This window comes from Scyliorhinus canicula, chromosome 2 (assembly GCF_902713615.1).
Source record: "Scyliorhinus canicula chromosome 2, sScyCan1.1, whole genome shotgun sequence".
In the NCBI taxonomy this organism is placed as follows: domain Eukaryota; kingdom Metazoa; phylum Chordata; class Chondrichthyes; order Carcharhiniformes; family Scyliorhinidae; genus Scyliorhinus; species Scyliorhinus canicula.
This window is the reverse complement of record NC_052147.1, coordinates 176,992,754-177,018,149: the sequence shown is the minus strand read 5'-3', so window position 1 is coordinate 177,018,149 and position 25,396 is coordinate 176,992,754.

Here is a 25,396-nt window from a genome sequence, read left to right as displayed (position 1 = left end):
CGCTCGAGGTAATTGGCACCCTCGTGGACGCTTTTTCTCCAGTTTGTGCCTTCTCAGGCAAGCGGTTCCCACATGTCAGAAGGGATGTTGCATTTATTTAGAGGGGCTTTCAGAGTGTCCTTGTGGCATTTCCTCTGCCCTTCTGTGATTGCTTGCCGTTGTGGAGCTCGGAGTAGAGCACGTGTTTTGGGGGTCTTGTGACGGGCATGCGGGCAAAGTCACCCGCCTATCGCAGCTGGTTGAGTACGACCAGTGCTTCAATATTGGGGATACTTAGGTAATTTGGACATTCTGAATTCTCCCTCTGTGTACCCGAACAGGCGCCGGAATGTGGCGACGAGGGGATTTTCACAGTATCTTCATTGCAGTGTTAATGTCAGCCTTCTTGTGACAATATGGATTATTATTATTATGATATTGGTCTGGGAGAGGACGCTCACATTGGTATGCCTTCCTGCCAGTGGATTTACAGGATTTTGCGGGGGCCACGCTGGTGATATCTCTCCAAGAATTTGAGGTGTCTGCAATACATTGTCCATGTTTCTGATGCATACAGGAGGTCGGGGACTATATCTTCTCTGTAGACAACGAGCTTGGTGCTGGCTTTGAGGTCTTGGTCTTCAAATTCTCTGTTCCTCAGGCTTCCGAAGACCGGCGCAGTGCAATCAATGTTGGATTTTGTCGTCAATACCTGCTTGCACCGAGGGGAGACTCTCGAGGTATGGGAAATGACCCACATAATCTTATGACTAATGGAGTTACCACAGGCTCATGAGGAAAAACACATCAAGGATCCCTGCACATTGGTGTATTGCCACATTCCTCAATGTCAGGAGATACCCATATTATTTTGAGGCAGTAGAGGTGGAAGCTGTTCAGCCATTTTTCTTTGTTTGCATAAGTTCTCTATGCCATGCTACTGTAAAGAAGCGTGTTGAGAGCACAAGTCTGATACATGCAGAGGTATGTATTTTTAGTAGTTTGCTGTTGGTCTATAGTCAACTTCTCAACTTTGACATGACAGCTGTGACCTTGATAATCCTGGTGCTGATTTTGGCATCAAGGGACAGGTTGCTGGTGATTGTCCATCCAAGGTGTGAAATGTAGAATCCAAAGTGAAGCTGTCAATGTTGATGGGTGGAATCTCTACTTCCTAGGGGCCCATAACTTTGATGTTCCTGATGCTGATTGCCAGTCCAAACTCCTTGCAGGTCGCGGAGAACTGGGGCGAAATTCTCCAACCCCACGCAGGGTCGGAGAATCGCCCGGGGGCCCCGATATTCCCGCTCCCGCCATGTTCAAAATTCTCCTACCCGTCATAAAACGGCGTTCTTCAAATCCCGCCACCCGCCTCGGAGAACGGCTGGCGCCGGCGGGATGCCATTGTTTTTTTGGGCTTAATTATTCTCCAGCCCGGATGGGCCGAAGTCCCGCCGACGTGGCCATGGGTCACGTCAGCGAAAATCAAAGTTGCTTTATAACGGCGTCAACCATTGATGATGGTTGACACCGTTCAGTTACCTACATCGCGTGCCGGGGAGGGGGGGGGGGAGGAGTTGTGAAGAGAGAGTGAAATCACTTACATCGCGTGCCGGGGGTAGGGGGGGGTAGAGGTAGGGGGGCTAGGGGTAGGGGTAGGGGGGGTTGTTGGGGGTGGGGGGGTGTTGGGAAGAGAGAGAGATAAATCACTTACCTCGAGTGCCGGTGGGTTGGGGGGGGAGGGTTTGTGAAGACAGAGTGAAATCACTTACATCGCGTCCCGGGGGTAGGGGGGGTAAGGAGGGGTGGGGGGGGGGTAGGGGGGTAGGGGGGGTAGAGGGTAGAGGTAGGGGGGCTATGGGTAGGGGTAGGGGGGTTGTTGTGGGTGGGGGGGTGGTGGGAAGAGAGAGAGATAAATCACTTACATCGAGTGCCGGGGGATGGGGGTGGGGGGGTGGGGGGTGGTGGTGGGGGGGGGGGGGGGTGGGGGGGGGTGGTGGGGGTGGTGGGGGGGGGTGGGGGGGTGGGGGTTGGGGGGGTGGGGGTGGTGGGAAGAGAGAGAGATAAATCACTTACCTCGAGTGCCGGTGGGTTGGGGGGGGGGGTTTGTGAAGAGAGAGAGTGAAATCACTTACATCGCGTGCCGGGGGGTCGGGGTAGGGGTGGGTGGTCGGGGTAGGGGTGGGGGGTAGGGGTAGGGGTGGAGGGTAGGGGTGGGGGGTAGGGGTGGGGGTGGGGGGTAGGGGTGGGGGGTAGGGGTAGGGGTGGGGGGTAGGGGTAGGGGTGGGGGGGGTAGGGAACTCAAGGTTCTGCAAGATGGCATAATTAAGTTCAAACATTTGGAGTAATAAATAATGAGGATCACCAAGAGTGCAGCAAATCTTTTTCTCTCTCGCTCTCAGATAGGCACGTAGCACAATATACTTGCCATTTAAAAAAAAAACAAGGCATTCACATCTTTTCCAGCCGTGTTGGTTGCAGACTCTGCCACCCCTACCCCCCACACCCCCCTAACCCCCACCCCCCCAACCCCTACCACCACCCCCCCCACCCACCCCCCACCACCCCTACCCCCCCCACAACCACTACCCCCCCACTACCCCTACCCCCCACCACCCCTAACCCCCCACCACCACCCCTACCCCCCCACCACCACCCCTACCCCCCCCACCACCCCTACCCCCCAACGCCGGGTGGCGTTGATGATGTTACCCGACGTCAACCGACGCGCCATTTCCGCAGCGGGTGAAACTGACGCGTACAGCGTCACTCCGCTGCTGGCCCTTTCGGGACGGGAGATTTCGGGCTGATAAGCGGGCCCCGACGCCTGAGTCACCAGCGCCGTTTTTGCCCGCCGGTCAAGGCGTCACGATGGACTTCGGTGAATTTCGCCCCTGATCTCCAAGTTATTGCAATTAAGTTCAGTATGGGATTTCAGCGCGGCATCATCAGCAAACAGAAACTCTCGGACTATGATATTCTGCACTTTGGTCTTGGTGTGCAATCTTGCCAAGTTGAATAGCTCGCCATCAGCTCTGGCATGCAGGAGACACCCTTATTTGAGCAACCAAAAGTGGACAATAGCAGCATGGGGAAAAATCTGCCAAAGTGTTGGTGCCAAGATGCAGCCCCATTCTACATCACTGCTGACCACAGAAGCATTTAAAGTCAGTTCCATACAATTGACAGAAGAGTACACCTTCTCCTGGAAGGAAGAGATGTTGCTCAGGTGTCCAGCCTATTTTCCACCAGTTTAAAGAGTCTGCCTCTGCTGACAAGATTGAAGACCTTGGTGATATCTTTAAGATGACATGATCTGAGCTATCGCAGCATTTCTTATAGTACAGCCGAAGTGAGAAAATCATGTTGACTGTCAATCTGCCAAATCTGAAGCAACACTGATATTCAGGCTAGATGCGTGATGCCATCTGGTTAGAACAACATGTGCAAAGATCTCCTCCGCAATACCTAGCAAGAAGATGCCTCAGTATTTGGTGCAATCAATTCAAAGCCCTTTGTTTTTGTACAAGGTGATTATATTTGCATCAAACATGCCTTGTGGCACAAATATCTCCTTCCAACAGAGACACTAAAGTTTGTGAAAATGCTGACTAAATTTAAGACTCTGAAATCAGTGTCACTGAATGTTTTTCAAATTTTTTTTCCTGGGACCCACTTTTACCAACCAACTCTGGCCGACCTTCATGACCCACTCTGGCCGATCTTCGCATAACACCATTTTCTCTTACGTTTAATGGTCCTCACAACCTCAATCCAATCAGGTTCACAGGAGGAGAAGGCAATGTGCATATCAGGTGCAGAATTCAGCTGGTTCCTTTGTTCTGTCTTCAGATTTGTGAGGAAAATTCAACCTCGCACATGTAATTCATTGTGACGGGCAAAAGCAACAAAATTCTTGTTTTACTCAGCACTGGATATACCTCAGATACCCTACTCCAGAATGCTGACAGCCTCATTGACTTGTGGCATGTTTTAATATGCTGTCACAGGAAGGGCACAGAAGTTCAGTCTCTTCATTTGGAGTCAGCTGTAATTTAATAATTGACTATGAAGTCTCAAACTCAAAAGAACTTTTCACCTCCAGCTTCTCTCTCAGAATCTGAAACTTCTCCTCTGGAAAGTAGAAACAAAAACCGTTCACCAGCACACCCAGATGTAACTGAATAAGGCTTGCTAGTCTATTGACCGTTCCCTTACTAACACTGTTTTCTTCAATGTATCATAGTAGTGTAGGGAACATGTAGTAATTTTGGCTTTGTACTCACACTTGCCAAATATTCAACGACTTTTGGAAAGCATCTATTTCTTCATGCGATCATCATCCTCCCCTTGCAATTTGAGGCTCAGTTCATTTAGAATTGCAAAGAGTCTACAAGGTAAGACATATTTCACATCCAAGTTTCATCACAAAACGAATCAGCCAGAGGAGATGATTTCTCAAGGAGAAAAGTGTTGATTTCATATTTCAATTCATAAACTCTGACAAGCACCCGATCCCTTGACAGCCAACATACTTCTGTGTGGAACAATAAATGTGTGTGCTCGGCACCCATATCAGAACAGAGCCTCAAAAAGCCTGGTATTATGTGCACTGCATTTAATGAAATTCACAACTTTCACAATTCCTTTCAACACCACTTTAAGATCGGATGGAATTCCTTTCAATGCCAGTGCCTCACAAAGAATAAAACAAATGATTCCAAACAATATGCTGACCAGCTGCCTCCTAAATCTTTATTATAACTTCACTATTTTTTCCAGTCACGTTGGCAGCCCCATCGCTTATGATTCCTCTGCAATGAATCCAATTGGGCCTGCACTTTCCAACCACATAACTATTCAGTGCTTCATAACTCCCTGCACCAGTTGTGTTGGTTGCTAATATCAGGCAGTGCAGCAAATCCTCAACAAATTCATTGTGCCAAACATACCTAACCTAAACCAGCAAGGTTGCACAATCTGAAATGTCTGTCCTTTCATCCAATTGTATTGAGAACTCCTGTGCTGACTTTAAATGAGAAATAATCTGGGCTTCTAAATTCTCAGCAATATCTCAAATTTAGCGAGCCACTGAGTTATTACTAACTAGGATACATTTCAGTTTTTCAGCTCACCTCACATTTAGGACAGTACGAACTATGTCTGATGTTGCAGGAAGAGTTCATCTCTCTGCTACAGTGTGCGCCATTTTCTCTTTAGCTACATGGTAAGCTACGATGCAAGAGGCTCATTGTGCTTTGTCATTCAATGTCATATTTCAGCTAAGGTATGGCAATTGCTCGGTCGAAGATCGCAATGAAACTGCAGTGTGGTGAACTCAGCCGAATGCATCACACAAGCTTGCTGTCCTCACATTGATTCAGTATACACCTCCCGCTGCCTCAGGAAGGCAGACAGCATTATCAGAGACCCCTCCCACCCAGGCATTGTCTTCTTCCAGACTCCTTCCATCAGGCAGAAGGTACAGAAGTCTGAAGACCCGCACATCCAGACATAGGAACAGTTTCTTCCCTACAGCTATAAGACTCCTCAACGACTCCCCTCGGACTGATCTGTTCCCTGTAAGAACATTGGGTGCAATTCTCCGCACTCACGACGGTGCGGAGAATAGCGGGGGTCGTAAAATTTTACGGCCACGCTAGTCTGACGCCCTTCCGCTATTCTCCCCCCCCCCCCCCACGCCGGACTCCCAATATGAATCACTGCCGCCGTTTTTTTACGGCCAGCAGCGATTCTCAGCTGGCCGATGGGCCGAGTTCCAAGCCCTTTACGGCTGTTTTTACGAACGGCAAACACACCTGGTCTGGCCGTTCGTAAAAACGGCCGTAAAGTACCGATTTTTAAAACCGTGGCACCGATTGGCACGGCAGTACCACGGCCGTGCCAAGGGTGCCATGGGCCCGCGATCGGTGGGCACCGATCGCGGGCAGCGAGTCCGATGCCCGCGCACTCTTTGTCCCTCCGCCGCCCCGCTGTATCACTTCGCGTAGCGGCTGAGGGGCATCCCGGACCACGCATGCGCGGGTTTCGCGCAAATGCGCGATGACGTCATCCGCGCATGCGCGGGTTGGAGTCTTCCAATCCGCGCATGCGCGGCTGACGTCATATGACGCGTCAGCCGGCGCAAACTCTGGCAAGCGGGCTTAACGAAATTCGTTAAGCCCGCGATGCCGGAGTTTACGGCGGCGGCATGCTAGCCCCGACCGGGGACCAGAATCGGTTCCCGGTCGGGGAGGGGGGGGCTGGCATCAAACCCGCCCGGATTTGACGCCAGCCTTACGATTTCTCCCTGTGTGGGAGAATCGCGCCCAAAATTCTGTAAGATGCTCTATGCTGCTCTTGCTCATGTATTTGCTTTGTTTGGCCCCTTATTCCGCACTGTAACCAATCATTGTTTGTCGAAGTACCATTTGTCAATGTACCCCATTGATTATTCTTTTTGTCTACTACGTACGTAATGTGTACGTTCCCTTGACCGCAGAAAAATATTTTCATTGTACTTCGGTGCATGTGACAATAAATCAAATCAAATCAAATCAATGGTTGGTAGGGGGGAAAGTGGGGAGCCCAGGTCACCCACAACATCCTCCCATTCCTCCCACCCCCCCCCCACCCTTTCTCCAGCCAGCCCAAACCAGACCACGCCTCACAGCTATCTGACAGAGCAACGAGGGAGGTTGTAACAGTGTTAACAGGTATTTAATCTGCACACATATTTACAGATACGTGCCCTAGCCCTGCACCCATGCCAATTTAACTGGTCTACCTTTCTAGCCTTACGAGCCCGAACGTTACGTCTAGGTGGATTCCCAGATGGTACATCAGGAGTGGAGACAGCCTGCTGTGATTTCCGTCCTGCAATCTGGGTCTCCGTTGGCGGGCGTCTTCTGGGGTGTCCAAGACTGGATGGGTCTGCTTGCTGCTCAGGTGGCCTTGTTCTACCTGCAGCCCACCAGATGCCCCAGGACAGGAGGGGGAAGTCTGAGATATTGCAGTATTCCGGCACCTCCCCTGCGGAAGTCACTGGGACGAGCCTAATCACCTCCTCCTCCCTCGGGGTGCCTGGTACCCCCGGGCTACCCTATGGGTTGGGGCAGCAAGCGGAGTTATCCCCTGAGGCTCCCCCGCCACCTGGCTCTCAGTCCTGGAGTCCTGCTCTGGTCTCGACCAGGGTCAGCATGCATGCGGCCATGGAGCAGGGAGTAGACCATTGCCGTCTGAGACTGCGCCACATCGCCCATTAACTGTGCCACAACCTTCTGGGTCTGTGTCACTTCAACCAGTTACTGCACCATTTTTCTCTGGGACTGGGTCACCTTCGTCTGTGTCTGCGACACGTCAACCATCGCCTGGGCAATGCCACCGACATTCTCAGTCATGGCCTGCTGTGACTGTGACACTCTCAGAAGCAATTTCCAGGTGGTTCTCGCACATGGCTGCCTGTGAGGTGGCAACCCTCTCCTGGGCCACGACCATCACCTGAAACGAATGCCCCGGCATTGGACATGGTTGGCCGACCCTCCGGGTGTTCCTACCTGCACGTGAAGTATCAGATCAGCTGTGTGGTGAGCACCAGATAGTGTCCCAGGAGCCTCTACACTAAAGTGTCCAACTGAGGTGAGTGTCTCTGGGATGACGGAGGGTGTTGGAGACAGATGTGAAGAAAAATCTGTTTCATCCTGGACTCTAGCTCCGGGGTCTCTTTGGTTTCTTATCATGGGGTTCCATCCGTACTGCTCTCCTCATCGCTGGTCAGCACACGGGGAGGCTCTGATCTGGCACTGGCTGGGAGCGGGAGACACCATATGGACCTGCCACATCACTAGCATGTCCTGTAAAACACAAGACAAGATGCATGATTAGACTGCGGGCTGGGAGTGCTGGTGGGGGTGAGGGCGGTGTGGGGGTCGTGTTGGTGGGGGTTGACACACGTGGCATGGGAAACCACAACTCAGCGGGGTCTCCCGCTCCACCGGATTTCAAAATGTTTACCCTAAAGCTCTTTGCTAAGGTCGCATTTCATTAAGTTTCTCCTTGTAGGGCAGCACAGTGGCACAGTGGGTTAGTACTGCGGCCTCACGGCGCTGAGGTCCCAGGTTCGATCCCGGCTCTGGGTCACTGTCCGTGTGGAGTTTGCACATTCTCCCTGTGTTTGCATGGGTTTTGCCCCCACAGCCCAAAGATGTGCAAACTCGGTGGATTGGCCATGCTAAATTGCCCCTTAATTGGAAAAAATGAATTGAGTACTCTAAATTTCTTTTTAAAGTTTCTCCTTGTAATTTGAGCCAACCACACATTAGAGATGGGAAAGACCTGAACAAGTCTGCATACCTAATCAAATATTCCAAAACCAACACTGAGGGTCCAGGAATATCTAGCTGCACAAAATCCAGTCTCAGCATAGGCCATTGCTGAAATGTTTCTTGGGAGAAATCATCTTTTGTGTGCATCACTCAGAATTATTCACAGAACAGTGCTGCAGCCTATCCAGTACCAACAGAACTTTCACAGTGTACTTTTTATATTGTGAATACTGACGGGAACAAACCCAGCTCTATTATGATACATTTTGTAATATGGCTTGAAACAAATCCTGTCGACATATGGATCACAGAATGTGAAGTGTAGATATTTAACACTGACTGATCAATCCTGATCAAAAATGAACTTTTGGGGAATTCGTATTTCTGTCAGAACCAGCTTCTGACAAAGGGCTCACATGACTCTCAGATCTGGTGGCATATTCGATCTTGGACAACATTACTGGAACTAATCTTGGCAGGTAAGGGCAGAGAACTCAAGTAAATCTGTCAGACATTCATATAATTGGTGGACAGGCACCAAAGGCAGCTGGCATGTATGTCAAACACAGTAAACAGCCATGCAAATGCTTGCCATCTAATGATATGCTGCAGTTCTATGCTGCTGCATGTAATTTAATTATTTTTAAAAACAAGAAAATGTAGTTCTTATAAGTAAATCAAATTCTCAGTTGCATACACTGCCAGGAACTGGGTAGGGTAGGAAAATACAGACTACTTTAAAGTCAATGAGTCATTTTGCTTTTCCAAGCTGATAACCTGGACTACGACTGGTGTGTGGTGGAATGAAGCACAAAGTTTATAATTGCTGAGCAGTATGTGACACATAGACAATAAATTGTCAAGCCTTAGTGACTCTTACACAACAAAACTCATTACTAAAGAAAATGTTCATTGTGCATTTCAGAATATGTTAGAATCATAGAATCTCTACAGTGCAGAAGGAGACCATTCGGCCCATCGAGTCTACACCAACTCTCTGAAAGAGCACGCTACTTAGGCCCACTCCTCCACCCTATCCCTGTAAGCCTTTAACCTCACCTACCCTTTGGGAACTTTTGGCAACCACTGGACAATAAGGGGCAATTTAGCACGGCCAATCCACCTAACCTGCACATCTTTGGACTGTAGGAGGAACGGAGCGTCTGGAGGAAACCCTCGCACACACAGAGATAATGTGCAAACTCGACACAGACAGACACCCAAGATTGGAATTGAAGCTGCGTCCTTGGCACTGTGAGACAGCAGTGCTAATCACTATGTTGCCCTGTTATGTTATTAGTTATTCTTGAATTTTGTGGGAATGAAATATCTAAAATTAATTGAAATTTAATTACAGACAACAATATGTCCTCAGAAAAAGTTGTAATGGATCAAACTAAGGCTAAAATGTAACCAAGGAATTAGTACATTCAACATGTATTCTCAACAACCAAGTGTTCCTCAAAAGTGTCTATGGCAATAAAAACAGAGCTCTGTATTTGTTAGAAATACCACAGGAGATGGTGGCACTGTGTTGTCGTTAGAATAGTAATCCAAAGGCCCAGTCTCAGCCTCTAGGGACATGCGTTCAAAATCCCACCGTAGCAGCAGGTGAAAAGTAAATTAAATTAATTTATAAAAATCAGGAATTAAACGTTAATCTCAGGAATAGAAGAACACACCTGGACCATTAATGCTCTTCAGGGAAAGAAACCTCACCGCCCTGACCTCATCTGGCCTACAAATGACTCTGAAATGCCCTCTGAAATAACCAAGGAAGCCACTCAGTTGTACCAAACTGCTACAGAAAAGTCAAAAAGGAATGAATTGAGGCACCCACGGACCGAGTGCACTAAGAGCCAAAAACAAAGAAGGTGCCCATCAACAACAGAGCATCAATGGTGGCTGAGCTGATTGATTGCTGAAGATCCTTTCTGCCAAACTGTACCAACAGGAGGTGGTGAGGGAACCAACAAGAGGGAAATACCGACTGCACGTTGTCCTTGCCAATCTATCTTTTGAAGGTGTATCTGTCCATGACCATATAGGTCGGAGTAATCACAGCACAGTTCTACTGAAGACAAAGTCTCATCTTCACACTGAGGATACCCTTCAGTGCATTATGTAACACTACCACTGTGCTGAATGGAGTGGATTGACAGACAATAGACCCACCAGCTCATTATAGGCATCAATGAGGCACTGTGGACAACAGCAGCAGAATTATATTCAACCGCAAGCTGTGACCCCCATGGCCTGGCATATCCCTCGCTCTACCATTACCATAAAAGCAAAGGATCAACCCTGGTTCAATGAAGAGTACAGGAAGGAATGCCAGGACCTACATACCTAAAAATTAGGTTTCAAGTGAAGCTTCTACACAGGATGACTTGCATGTCAAAAAGGGGAAGCAGCATGCGAGAGAGAGCTAAGCGATTTCACAACCAACAGATTAGATCAAAGCTCGGCAGTTTTGTCATAGCCAGATATGAATCATGGTGGACAATTAATCAACTCACTGTAAGAGGAGGCTCCATAAGTATCCCCATCCTCAATTGTGGGGAGCCAAGCACATCTTCACAAAATAGAAGACATTTGCAGCAATCTTCAGCCAGAAGTATCAAGTGGATGATCCATCTCAGCCTCTTTCTTTATCCCCTGCATCATAGATGTCAGTCTTCAGCCAATTTGATTCACTCCACTAGATACTACAAAGGCGATGGGCCTTGAAAACAGCCCAGAAATAGTACTAAAGACGAGCTTCAGAACCAAGTGCATTCCTAGCCAAGCTATTCCAGTACAGGCCCCCCCATCCTGGCCCTAATCTGGCACAGGCAGAAAAAACTCTGATGCAGGAGACTCAATGTCGCTGGACTCAAAGACCCTGAGAAGAAAGCTACTCAGTCAGTGCCTCACAGCTAACCTGACCAACGAGCCAGAGCTGCAGAATTCCCTTAGTACCTGGTCCGCCTTAAAAGCCACCATAGTCAGCATCTGCAAGGAGACGCTTGGGCTCTCGACCAGGAAACACAAAGACTGGTTCGACGAGAACGATCATGAGGTTGAGGATCTCCTTGACTGCAAAAGCAAGGCGTTCCTGAACTGGCAGCTCCACCAAAATTCGAATGAGAGAAAACAAGCCTACAGGCAACTGAAGGACAAGGTGCAACAAAGAACTCTCGGCCTAAAGATCAGATGGTGGGTGGAAAGAGTGCAGGAGACACGTGGCTTCTTCAGAGTAATTAAAACCATCTACAGTCTGAGTACCCAGGGACCGAGTGCACTAAGAGCCAAAAACGAAGAGGTGCCCATCAACAACAGAGAATCAGCCAACACCCACTGAGGAGAGCACTTTGAGGACTTTCTCAACCAAGACACAGACTTTGGCGCAAGTGCCCCCAACACCATCCCGCAACACGCCGCCATCTCAGCACAGCCCCAGCTCGCCAAGTGATCGAAAAAGCTATCCGACAGCTGAAAGACAACATGACCTCTGGCGTAGGTGGAACCCCCGCAGAGGTATTAAAATGTGGTGGAGAGGCACTCTTGACAAGAATCCACAATCTCATCAGCCATGTCTAGAAGGAAGAGAGCATAATGGGTGATTTCAGAGATGCCTTAATTGTGCCATCTTCAAGAAAGGAGACAGGTCCATATGTGGAAATTACAGAGGGATTTCCCTACTCTCCGCCATGGGAAAGGTCACCATGAGAATACTCCTCAACCGCCTCTTCCGAGTGGCTGAACAACTCCTCCTGAGTCTCTGTGTGGCTTCCGCCCATCAAAAGGCTCAATGGACATGATCTTCAGCACGCACCAAATCCAGGAAAAGTACAGGGAGAAGCATCAACCTGTGTACATGGCCTTCTTCGATCTCACAAAAAGGTTTTCGACTCCTCCAGCATGAGGGATTGTGGAGAATTTTCCTCAAATTCGGCTGTCCACAGAAATTTGTCACCATTCTCTGCCTGCTCTACCATGACATGTAAGCCATGATCCTCACCAATGGAACAATGACAGACCCAATACTTGTGCAAACTGCGGTCAGAGTTGCATCATCGCACCAATGCTTTTCTCCATCTTCCTCGCAGCAACACGCCACACTCATCACTCTGAAACTCCCCGCTGGAGTGAAGTGAACACATTGGACATGCGGGAAACTATTAAGCCTCTACGCCTCCAGGCCAGAACCAAGACTACCCCAACTTCTGTTATTGAGCTGCAGTATGTGTCATAATATACACCGGTATATCATGGTGCAGACACACACTGATGGACACACTCAGGGACCAATCAACATGTACAAACAGCGCAGCCAATCACCAGTTAGAACACACACACTATAAAGGCAGAGGGCACCACGGTTCCTGCTCATTCTGGGTGCTGCCTCTGAGTGTAACAAGAACTCATCCCGCCCAGCACAGACGCACAACACGTGCTGAGAGAATCAACTGGTTCGGACAAGGCTGAAGTCTCTAGTTTAAGTTAGCATCATTTAGACCCACAGTCATCGTGTGGTAGTTAGTTAGAAGTAGTTAATAAAATTGAGTTGAACCTTCATCAGTGTTGGAAGTGTCTGTTCATCTGTCAAGTCTACACTAGCCAACACTTCAATATGCACCCAACCACTCAGCTCCTGACCTCATTACGCCTTTGATTATACATCGCACAAACCCTACCTGAAACATTTCACATAATTTGACATAATTTGCATTCAACAGCATTCATTCATACACATTTGACATCAATTAAACTCAAAAGCAATCATTTAGCTATCATTTGATATCACTTGCATTCAAAAGCCATCATTTCGGTATCATATAATACGCAAGTAGTGTAATTTACATCATTGTCATCAATTACCCCAAACCACAGTGCTCAACTGTTTGTAATTAGCAAAATCGCTAAAGCATTCTGACACCAAAAATTATCACACAGAGTTTGTTCTCCATATTTCTGAATTTCTATAACTTCAGACATCCTAAAACTTTGCAAAAAGCAGACTGGTTGAACAAATTTTGATAAAATAGTTTTATGTTTTTCTTCATGATCTATAACTAGTGCAGCACAATCCTGTCACCCCCCACATTTCATTGCAGCAGTTTTCTCCCGCACCACACACGTGGAGCAATGGTCTTCTGCCCCCACCACCAGATTGTAGTAATTTTCATTCCCATTTCTTCCATCCTTACCCACTTTTCCTCAGCCTTCTCTCTTCCTTTCAACTCACCTCCACAGACAGGTTCTGTCTGCCAGGTGCACGCCCTAGTGGAATATTGTAATTAATGTCATTGTGCCCTCATACCAATGTGAATAGACAATATAAGGGATTAGAGATTGTTTCTTGGAACAATATGTTGTGGAACCAACCAGGGAGCAGGCTACTCTGGATTTGGTATTGTGTAATGAGGAGGGATTAATTGATGACCTTATAGTTAAGGATCCTCGAGGGAATAGTGACCATAGTAGTATGATAGAATTCAAAATTCAGTGTGGGGCGAGAAAGTGGAGTCCCACACCAGCGTTCTGGAATTAAACATAGGTAACTACATAGGCATGAATACAGGTTTGGCCCGCGAAGAGTGGGCAGGAAGGCTAAAAGGTAGGACAGCTGATGAGCAGTGGCAGTTGTTTCAGGAGATACTCAATTCCTCACTAAAATATATTCCAGAGAGGAAGAAAGACGGCAAGCGGGGTAAAAAAACATCCATGGCTAAGCAAGGAGGCTAAGGACAATATAAAGACAAAAACTAAGGTATACTATGTTGCAAAGGCTGGTAAATTGGGTAACGTTCAAACATAAACAAAGGGTTACTAAAAAAAATAAAAAGATCAAAGCACAAAATATCAAAAAGGACAGCAAAAGCTTCTATAAGTACATAAAAATGAAAAATGAATCGAAAATCACTTCTTGTCGTAAGTAGGCTTCAAATGAAGTTACTGTGAAAAGCCCCTAGTCGCCACATTCCGGCGCATGTTCGGGGAGGCTGGTACGGGAATTGAACCGTGCTGGCCTGCCTTGGTCTGCTTTCAAAGCCAGTGATTTAGCTCTGTGCGAAACCAGCCACTATAATGGAAGAGAGTCGCTAAAGTGAATGTTGGTCCCTTGGAAGATGAAACTGGAGAGTTAATAGTGGAGAACACAGAAATGGCGGAGACTCTAAATCAATATTTTGCCTCAGTTTTCACGGTGGAGGGCATTAGTACCATCCCTATCAGAAGTAATAGAAAGGGTGGAACTGAGAACAATCAGGATCAATAGGGAAACAGTACTCAACAACTATTGGGTTTGAAGGCAGACAAGTCCCCTGGTGGCCAACATCCTCGGGTGTCAAAAGAAGTGGCAGCGGAAATAGTGGGTCCATTGGTCACAACATTCCAAAATTCCCTGGACACGGGAAAGGTTCCAGTGGACAGGGAAAATGCTAATGTAAGCCCCTTATTCAAAAAGGGAGGCCGAATGTAGGAAATTACAGACCAGTTAGTTTAACATCTATTGTTGGGAAATGGTTAGAATCCATTATTAAGGAAGTAACATCAAGACATTTGGAAAGTCAAAATGCAATCCATATGAGTCAGTATGGTTCTATGAAGACTAATTTGCGAGAGTTCTTCGAAGATGTAACAAGCCAAGTGGATAATGGGGATCTTGTAGATGTAGTATTTCTGGACTCCTGGAATACTTTTGATAAAGTGCCACACAGGTCAATACACAAGGTTAGATCACATAGAGTTAAGGGTAATTTATTAGCTTGGATAACAGACTGGCTGAACAAAGAGGACAGAGAGTTCGCGATAAGTGGGTCGTTTTCTGGATGGCAAGATGTAACTAGTGGGGTGCCACAGGGTTTGGTCCTTGGGCACCAACTATTTACAATCTGTATTAATGATTTGCATACAGGGATAGAAGATTCTGTAGCAAAATTTGCAGATGACCCTAAATTAGATGGGACAGTAAGTTGTAATGAGAAAATAAGAACCTTACAAATGGATATAGATCGGTTGGGTGAGTGGGCCAAAATATAGAGTTTAACGTGGATAAGTGTGAGGTCATCCATTCTGGTCGGAAAAATGGAAAGGCAACTTATTATCTAAATGGGGAGAGACTTTGGGGTGCTCCGATGCAGAGGGATCCGGGTGTCCTTGTACATGAGTGGTAGAAAATTAGCATGCCAGTACAGCAGATAATAAAGAAAACAAATGGAATGTTAGCATTTATAGTTAAAGGAATAAAGTATAAAGGTAATGAAGTGTTGTTACAACTGCACAATGCATTGGTGAGACCACACCTGGAATATTGTGCACTTTTGGTCCACTTATTTGAGGAAAGATGTAGTGGCATTTGAAGCAGTTCAGAGGAGTTTCACTTCAACACAAAAATATGCCAAAAAAACACAAAAAACATAAAGGTATATCAAAACAACCAGAAGTAACATTAACTACATCTCCTGAAGAATCCTTCAATATTATGCCCAAGATTAAACATGGAGATGAGCATCTTCATGCTCCCGAGGACGAAGCAGCTTTGCAACATAGAACAAGGAAAGATTTGAGTTCCTCAAAATTGAATCATGAAGATCGCCTAGAATCTGAGCTTGTATATGATGAGGTGAGACTGGATGAACCAAATTAATAACGTGTAAATATGTTACAATTGAAATATTCTATAAATGATGATGAAGGGAATTCAGAATTATTCCCCACATTGATCAAAGCAGAACTGTTAAATATAAGCTTTCCCTTTTTAATTAATTGCTTAAGCTTAATTTGTAATATACAATTTCTTTTTTTCTGTGTGCAAAAATATGAAATTCAGCTAATTTAGCATTTTTGAAAAAGAAAGTTTCAGGTCTTTGTACTTACTTTGTTTCTCCTTTCCCATCTTCTTCAAATCTATCACTTAGATCCTTGTAAGCCCTTGTGCCAGTTACCATTTATTTTTCTAGATCCAGGTCCCTTTGCTGACACTGCAGGATTTAGGGAACCTTCAAGTTGCCATGCTAAGAGGAAGAGTAAAAGTTGCAGATTGACCTCAAGATGCCCTGTAGGTGATTGGTGCGCTACTGCTAGCACCTGCAACTGAGAGATGAACAACAACCTTTGCTTTAAAAGATACCTGCATGCAACATTTTCCTGTTATTAATGCATTATCCCTGGATTTGTTTGAGTTCCCAATTGGAGCTATAAATAATAAATTAAATGAGCTTAGACTAATTAATTTAATATTATTTACAATTGACATTGAGGCAGATATTAAAGCAGAGGAGATAAAATTAGAACAGATTTAATGCCAGAAGGCGAATATTTCCCCAATATTTTCAAGTTCAAGTTGGGAAAATCATGCTCGAGGAAGTGAACTTCTGTGAATGTTTGTTGAGGGATGCATCAAATGATAAAATATCTTATGAAGAAGAACAGGGAAAGTGGCTAGGTTCCCATAAGTCATAACCAATTTGAGAGAAATGGGGAGAAAATTCAATGAAAATAAATAACAAATATTTATGCGACAGTTAACTGATAGTACTAACCGTTAAGGTATATATTTTCTCTTCAGTTATTTCATTATTCAATCTGAGCTGCTGAGTATCTCCCTCATTTTCTGTTTTTATTTCAGATTTCCAGCATCTGCAGTATTTTGCTTTTGCATCATTTTCTAATATTCCATGTTAATTAAATTCTTCATTTCAGTTTAAAGAATTGCACTTAAATCGCATTGAGTGAATTCTGAACTTTTTTCTAGTTGACATGAAGGCTCTCTGATGTGAGACTCCATTTGTAACACTTCAGGCATGAGCAGACAAGACGGGCTGGATTTAGTGGAGAAGACAAGAAGGTTAAGTCAGGAAAGTTTCCAACTCTGCAGTGCCATGTCCTTTAAAAGGCCCCTGTTGTTTCCATTTTCTCGCTGAGGAAGGCCTCAGGAACTCATTACAGTTACAAAAACAAGTAACAGGGCAGAGAGTAAAGAAATAGTCTCAACCCAACTTCAGGAACTGCAGCTAATGGCAAAACTACGAGAAGTATGCTGGTTAAAACAAAAGCAAAAAATAATAAATAAGCTAACAAAACATCAGTGCTGAGGGACAGGTCATAGGGAGCAGCCCAATTAAGTGTGCTATATACAAATACATAGAGTGTAAGGAATAAACTAGATGAGGTGCAGGCTTAAACGTAAGTTGAGAATTATGATGTAGTTGCTATTTTGAGAGTGAAAACAGCGCGAGAGGGGAGACAGCCTGGAGAGTGAAAACAGCGCGTAGGAGAGACATCAGAACATAAGAACATAAGAATTAGGAGCAGGAGTAGGCCATCTGGCCCCTCGAGCCTGCTCTGCCATTCAATGATATCATGGCTGATCTTTTGTGGACTCAGCTCCACTTTCCGGCCCGAACACCATAACCCTTAATCCCTTTATTCTTCAAAAAACTATCTATCTTTACCTTAAAAACATTTAATGAAGGAGCCTCAAATGCTTCACTGGGCAAGGAATTCCATAGATTCACAAACCTTTGGATGAAGAAGTTCCTCCGAAACTCAGTCCTAACTCTACTTCTCCTTATTTTGAGGCTATTCCCCCTAGTTCTGCTTTCACCCACCAGTGGAAACAACCTGCCCGCATCTATCCAATCTATTCCCTTCATAATTTTATATGTTTCCATAAGATCCCCCCTCATCCTTCTAAATTCCAACGAGTACAGTCGCAGTCTACTCAACCTCTCCTCATAATCCAACCCCTTCAGCTCTGGGATTAACCTCGTGAATCTCCTCTGCACACCCTCCAGTGCCAGTACGTCCTTTCTCAGGTAAGGAGACCAAAACTGAACACAATACTCCAGGTGTGGCCTCACTAACACCTTATACAATTGCAGCATAACCTCCCAATTCTTAAACGCCATCCCTCTAGCAATGAAGGACAAAATTCCATTTGCCTTCTTAATCACCTGTTACACCTGTAAACCAACATTTGCGACTCATGCACTAGCACACCCAGGTCTCTCTGCACAGCAGCATGTTTTAATATTTTGCCATTTAAATAATAATCCCTTTTGCTGTTCTTCCTACCAAAATGGATGACCTCGCATTTGTCAACATTGTATTCCATCTGCCAGACCCTAGCCTATTCACTTAACCTATCCAAATCCCTCTGCAGACTTCTAGTATCCTCTGCACTTTTTGCTTTACCACTTATCTTAGTATCGTCTGCAAACTTGGACACTTTGCCTTTGGCACCCAACTCCAAATCATCTATATAAATTGTGAAAAATTGTGGACCCAACACTGATCCCTGAGGGACACCACTAGCTACTGATTGCCAACCAGAGAAACACCCATTAATCCCCACTCTTTGCTTTCTATTAATTAACCAATCCTCTATCCATGCTACTACTTTACCCTTAATGCCATGCATCTTTCTCTGATGCATCAACCTTTTGTGTGGCGCCTTGTCAAAGGCTTTCTGCAAATCCAGATATACCACATCCATTGGCTCCCCGTTACCTATCGCACTGGTAATGTCCTCACAAAATTCCACTAAATTAGTTAGGCACAACCTGCCCTTTACGAACCCATGCTGCGTCTGCCCAATGGGACAATTTCCATCCAGATGCCTCGTTATTTCTTCCTTGATGATAGATTCCAGCATCTTCCCTACTACTGAAGTTAAGCTCACTGGCCTACAATTACCCACTTTCTGCCTACCAACTTTTTAAAACAGTGGTGTCACGTTTGCTCATTTCCAATCCGCCAGGACCACCCCAGAGTCTAGTGAATTTTGGTAAATTATCACTAGTGCATCTGCAATTTCCCTAGCCATCTCTTTTAGCACTCTGGGATGCATTCCATCAGGGCCAGGAGACTTGTCTACCTTTAGCCCCATTAGCTTGCCCATCACTACCTCCTTAGTGATAACAATCCTCTCAAGGTCCTCACCTGTCATAGCCTCATTTCTATCAGTCACTGGTATGTTAGTTGTGTCTTCCACTGTGAAGACCGACCCAAAAAACCTGTTCAGTTCCTCAGCCATTTCCTCATCTCCCATTATTAAGTCTCCCTTCTCATCCTCTAAAGGACCAATATTTACCTTAACCATTCTTTTATGTTTTATATATTTGTAGAAACTTTTACTATCTGTTTTTATATTCTGAGCAAGTTTACTCTCATAATCTATTTTACTCTTCTTTATAGCTTTTTTAGTAGCTTTCTGTTGCCCCCTAAAGATTTCCCAGTCCTCTAGTCTCCCACTAACCTTTGCCACTTTGTATGCTTTTTCCTTCAATTTGATACTCTCCCTTATTTCCTTAGATATTCACAGTCAATTTTCCCTCTTTCTACCGTCTTTCCTTTTTGTTGGTATAAACCTTTGCTGAGCACTGTGAAAAGTCGCTTGGAAGGTTCTCCATTGTTCCTCAACTGTTTCACCATAAAGTCTTTGCTTCCAGTCTACCTTAGCTAGTTCTTCTCTCATCCCATTTTAATCTCCTTTGTTTAAGCACAAAACACTAGTGTTTGATTTTACCTTCTCACCCTCCATCTGTATTTTAAATTCCACCATATTGTGATCGCTCCTTCCGAGAGGATCCCTAACTATGAGATTATTAATAAATCCTGTCTCATTACACAGGACCAGATCTAGGACCGCATGTTCCCTCGGAGGTTCCATTACATACTGTTCTAGAAAACTATCGCGGATATGTTCTATAAACTCCTCCTCAAGGCTGCCTTGACCGACCTGGTTAAACCAATCAACATGTAGATTAAAATCCCATATGATAACTGCTGTACCATTTCTACATGCATCAGTTACTTCTTTGTTTATAGCCAACCCCACCATAAGGTTACTGTTTTAAATCCCCGTTCCTATTCTTACCTATGTCGTTGTTACCGATGTGTACCACGACTTGTGACTGTTCCCCCTCCCACTTAAGGATTCTGAAAACACAGTCCGAGATGTCATGGACCCTGGCACCCAGGAGGCAACATACAATCCGTGAGTCTCTTTCATTGCCACAGAACCGTCTATCTGTCCTTCTAACAATTGAGTCCCCAATAACTATAGCTCTCCTGCTCTCCCCCTTCCCTTCTGAGCCCCAGGGATGGACTCAGTGCTGGAGATCTGGTCACTGTGGCTTACCCCTGGTAAGTCCCCCCCCACCAGTATCTATACTTGTTACTAAGGGGAACGACCACAAGGATCCCTGTGCTGACTGCTTTCTCCCAGCCCCTCTCACCGTCACCCATCTATCTTAATTCTTCGGAGTAACTACATCCTGGAAGCTACTATCTATGACCACCTCTGCCTCCCGAATGATCCAAAGTTCATCCAGCTCGAACCCCAGTTCCCTAATGCGGTTTCTGAGGAGCTGGAGATGGGTGCACTTCCCACAGATGAAATCAGCAGGGACACTGATGGCGTCCCTCACCTCAAACATTCTGCAGGAGGAACATTGCACCACCTTTCCTGCCATCCCCCCTAGATAACTTGCGGTAAAAACAAGAAAAAGAAAGAGCTTACCTGATATTTACTCACCCTCTTAGGTTAGAGGAGGTGGAAGGGTGGGGGACACTAAGTGTAGTGTCTCGAGTTTGGCATCCGGCCAACTTTAATACAGGTAAAAATACAGGTAAAAATAAAACACTTAACCAGCAACCACTGCGTCTCCCGACTGTCTCTCCTCTCTCGCTGTTTTCACTCTCTCTCTCTCCTCTCTCGCTGTTTTCACTCTCCCGACTCTCTCTCCTCTCTCGCTGTTTTCACTCTCTCTCTCTCTCCTCTCGCTGTTTTCACTCTCCCGACTCTCTCTCCTCTCTCGCTGTTTTCACTCTCCCAGCTGTCTCTCCTCTCGCGCTGTTTTCACTCTCCCGACTGTCTCTCCTCTCGCTGTTTTCACTCTCCCGTCTCTCCTCTCTCGCTGTTTTCACTCTGCCGGCTGTCTCTTCTCTCTTGCTGTTTTCACTCTCCCGACTGTCTCTCCTCTCGCGCTGTTTTCACTCTCCCGACTGTCTCTCCTCTCACACTGTTTTCAGTCTCCCGTCTCTCCTCTCGCGCTGTTTTCACTCTCCCGACTCTCTCTCCTCTCGCTGTTTTCACTCTCCCGACTGTCTCTCCTCTCTCGCTGTTTTCACTCTCCCGACTGTCTCTCCTCTCGCGCTGTTTTCACTCTCCCGGCTGTTTCTCCTCGCGCTGTTTTCACTCTCCCGGCTGTCTCTCCTCTCACGCTGTTTTCAATGTCCCGACTGTCTCTCCTCTCGCGCTGTTTTCAATGTCCCGACTGTCCGACTGAGTAGGAACGGGGATTTAAAACAGGAATTTAGGGAGCTAGGGTGGAAGCTGAGAGCCAGGACAAACCATATTATCATCTCTGGTTTGTTGCCGGTGCCATGTCCTAGCGAGTTGAGGAACAGGAAGAGAGTGCAGATAAACACGTGGCTACAGGGATGGTGTAGGAGGGAGGGTTTCAGTTACGTGGATAATTGGAGCACATTCTGGGGAAGGTGACACCTGTACAAACAGGACGGTTTGCACCTAAACCAGAGGGGCACCAATATCTTGGGAGGAAAATTTGCTATGGCTCGGGGGGGTTTAAACGAATTTGTCTGGGGGATGGGAAAATGAGCTGTAGTCCAGAAGCCAGTGTTGAGAGTAGTGAGGTACTGAGGAGGGTATCAAGGTTGCAGGAGTGTACCGGCAGGCAGGAAGGTGGATTGAAGTGTGTCTAGTTTAATGCAAGGAGCATCCGGAATAAGGTAGGTGAACTTGGAACGTGGATTGGTACTTGGGACTACGATGTTGTGGCCATTACGGGGACATGGTTAGAACAGGGACAGGAATGGTTGTTGGAAGTTCTGGGGTATAGATGTTCCAGTAAGAGTAGGGAAGGTGGTAAAAGAGGTGGAGGAGTGGCATTGTTAATCAAGGATAGTTTAACGGCTGCAGAAAGGTAGTTCTAGGGGGATCTGCCTACTGAGGTAATATGGTCTGAAGTTAGAAATAGGAAAGGAGCGGTCACATTGTTAGGAGTTTTCTATAGGCCCCCAAATAGTAATAGAGATGTGGAGGAAGAAATTGCAAAGCAGATTATGGATAGGTGTGGAGATCTCAGGGTAGTTGTCATGGGTAACTTTAATTGTCCAAATATTGATTGGAACTTCTATATGTCGAACAGTTCGGATGGGGCAGTTTTTGTACAGTGTGTGCAGGAGGGTTTCCTGACACAATATGTGTTAGGCCGACAAGAGGTGGGGCAGCATTGGATTTGGTACTGGGTAATGAACCGGGCCAAGTGTTAGATTCTTTTGTGGGAGAGGACTTTGGCAATAGTGACCACAATTCGGTGTCGTTCACTATTGCAATGGAGAGGGTTAGGGTGATATAACAGGGCAAGGTTTATAACTGGGGGAGGGGTAATTATGATGCAATTAGGCAAGAATTAGGGAGCATAAGATGGGAACTGAAACTGTCAGGCAAAGGCACAAATGAAAAGTGGAGCTTGTTCAAGGAGCAAATACTGCGTGTCCTTGATAGGTATGTTCCCTGTCAGGCAGGGAGGAAATGGCCGTGTGAGGGAACCATGGTTCACAAAAGAGGTTGAATGCCTTGTCAAGAGGAAAAAGGAAGAGTATGTAAGGATGAGAAAACAAGGTTCAGTTGGGTCATTTGAGGGTTACAAGGTAGCAAGGAATGAGCTATTAAAAAAAAGGGCTTAGGAGAGCTAGGAGGGGGCATGAGAAGTCCTTGGCGGGTCAGATCAAGGAAAACCCCAAGGCTTTTTACTCTTATGTGAGAAATAAAAGAATGACCAGGGTGAGGTTAGGGCCGGTCAAGGACAGAAGTGGGAACTTGTGCATGCAGTCAGAAGAGATAGGAGTGGCGTTGAATGAATACTTTCCTTCAGTGTTCACCGAGGAGAGGGGCTATGTTTTTGAGGATGAGAGTGTGATACAGGCGGAAAGGCTGGAGGAGGTAGATGTTCTGAGGAAAGATGTATTAGTAATTTGAAAAACCTGAGGGTCGACAAGTCCCCTGGGCCAGATGGAATATATCCTAGGATTCTTTGGGAGGCAAGGGATGAGATTGCAGAGCCTTTGGCTTTGATCTTTGGGTCCTCACTGTCCACGGGGATAGTGCCAGAGGACTGGAGAGTGGTGAATGTTGTTCCTCTGTTCAGGAAAGGGAATAGGAATGACCCTAGTAATTATAGGCCAGTTAGTCTTACTTCGGTGGTCGGTAAGTTAATGGAAAGGGTCCTAAGGGATAGGATCAATGACCATTTGGAAAGATGTAGCTTCATCTGGGATAGTCAACACGGATTTGTGAAGGGAAGTCTTGCTTCACAAATTTGATTGAATTCTTTGAGGAGGTAACTAAGTATGCAGATGAAAGTAGAGCAGTTGATGTTGTTTACATGGATTTCAGTAAGGCGTTTGATAAGGTTCCCCATGGTCGGCTCATGAAGAAAGTAAGGAGGTATGTGATCAGTGCTGGGTCCTCTGCTATTGATGATTTTTATCAATGACTTGGAGGAGGGGGCTGAAGGGTGGGTCAGTACATTTGTTGATGACACCAAGATTGGTGGAGTAGTGGATGAGGTGGAGGGCTGTTGTAGGCTGCAGAGACATTGATAGGATGCAGAGCTGGGCCGAAAAATAGCAGATGGAGTTTAACCCTGGTAAGTGCGAGGTGATTCATTTTGGTTGGACATATTTGAATGCGGAGTACAGGGTCAACGGCAGGGTTCTGAGGAATGTGGAGGAACAGAGAGATCTTGGGGTTCATGTCCACAGATCTCTGAAGGTTGCCACTCAAGTGGATAGAGCCGTGAAGAAGGCCTATAGTGCGTTAGCGTTTATTAACAGGGGGCTTGAGTTTAAGAGCCGCGGGGTTATGATGCAACTATACATGACCCTGGTGAGACCACATTTGGAGTATTGTGTGCAGTTCTGGTCACCTCATTATAGGATGTGGAAGCATTAGAAAGAGTGCAAAGGAGATTTACCAGGATGCTGCCTGGATTGGAGGGTAGGGCTTATGAGGAAAGATTGAGGGAGCTAGGGCTTTTCTCATTGGAGTGAAGGAGGATGAGAGGCGGCTTAATAGAGGTTTATAAGATGATGAGGGGGATAGATAGAGTGGACATTCAGAGACTTTCTTTGGGTGGATGTAGCTGTTACAAGGGGGCATAACTATATGGTTCGGGGTGGGAGATATAGGAGGGATGTCCGAGGTAGGTTCTTTATTCAGAAAGTGGTTAGAGTGTGGAATGGACTGCCTGCTGTGATAGTGGAGTCGGACGCTTTAGGAACTTTCATTCGGTTATTGGATAGGCACATGGACCAGACCAGAATGACAGGGAGTGGGATAGCTTGATCTTGGTTTCGGACAAAGCTTGGCACAACATCGAGGGCCGAAGGGCCTGTTCTGTACTGTTATATGTTATAAAGAGACATGGCTGCAGGAGGTTGGCGCTGGAATGAAATATACCTGGTTATTAAGTTTACAGGAAGGATGGAAGATGGCAGAGGGGGTGGAGTAGTCTTACTAATTAGGAATACTATCACTTCAATGGTGAGGGAGGATATAATGAATGGAAAACATCCAATGGAGACCATTTGGGTGGAACTGAGGATCTAAAACTGTAATGGGTGTTGTGTATCGATAGGGCAGCATGGTAGCATAGTGGTTAGCACAGTTGCTTCACAATTCCAGAGTCCCAGGTTAGATTCCCGGCTGGGTCACTGTCTGTGCAGAATCTGTTGTAGCCACCTAAGATGGACACTGGGCTACAAAATGGAGAACTGCTAAGGCTGCAGGGAGAAAACAGTCTTAGCAAGGACAAGCAGTTTGCAGAAGGCTAATTAGCATTCTGCACGTACAGAAACCAGTTTATGGCCAGGTGCAGAATCTCAGCTAAAGGTGTAAATGGCAACAACGATTTGCATAGTAATGAGGTGATCTAGATCCAGGCCCACACAATAGAAACATTTAGGTTTGAATGGATACTTTGAGTAGACGCCCAGACGAAACGGCACCATAAGTATCCATCACAAAGCACCATAGAGACCGCCCCACCCATCGAGAAGCGACCCTCAGATTGGGG